Source organism: Odontomachus brunneus, unplaced genomic scaffold, assembly GCF_010583005.1.
Source record: "Odontomachus brunneus isolate Ranch 3 - 2012 unplaced genomic scaffold, Obru_v1 Obru_scaffold_238, whole genome shotgun sequence".
NCBI classification, from domain to species: domain Eukaryota; kingdom Metazoa; phylum Arthropoda; class Insecta; order Hymenoptera; family Formicidae; genus Odontomachus; species Odontomachus brunneus.
Window position 1 is genome coordinate 236277 of NW_022639688.1, and position 235 is coordinate 236511.

At 51.1% G+C, this 235-nt stretch overlaps 1 protein-coding gene across 2 annotated transcripts in view; it reads right to left on the minus strand.

Annotated features, from left to right (window-relative positions):
• Positions 1–235, minus strand: part of LOC116852599 (dipeptidyl peptidase 3) — a 51282-nt gene that overhangs the window by 49951 nt on the left and 1096 nt on the right. The gene's annotated exons all lie outside the window — the stretch shown is intronic.

Sequence of the window (235 nt, forward strand, 5' to 3'; positions counted from 1 at the left end):
TGTTCGAAAACTCCTCTCGATACCAACTCCACTAACCCCACCAAGCCCATCCACCATAGCCACTTTCCGTCGTGGACTTTCAGTGTTTTTGAACGCAGCCCTGAACGCATCCATAGGTTCAGATTCCTTATGGCTCCTGCACACAGGACGCGGTAATGCTTGTCGCGCAGCAGAAGTCCGCGCCCCAGCCAATCAATATGTTGCTTTTCCGTAAGAGCTAGAAGGTTATTACGGA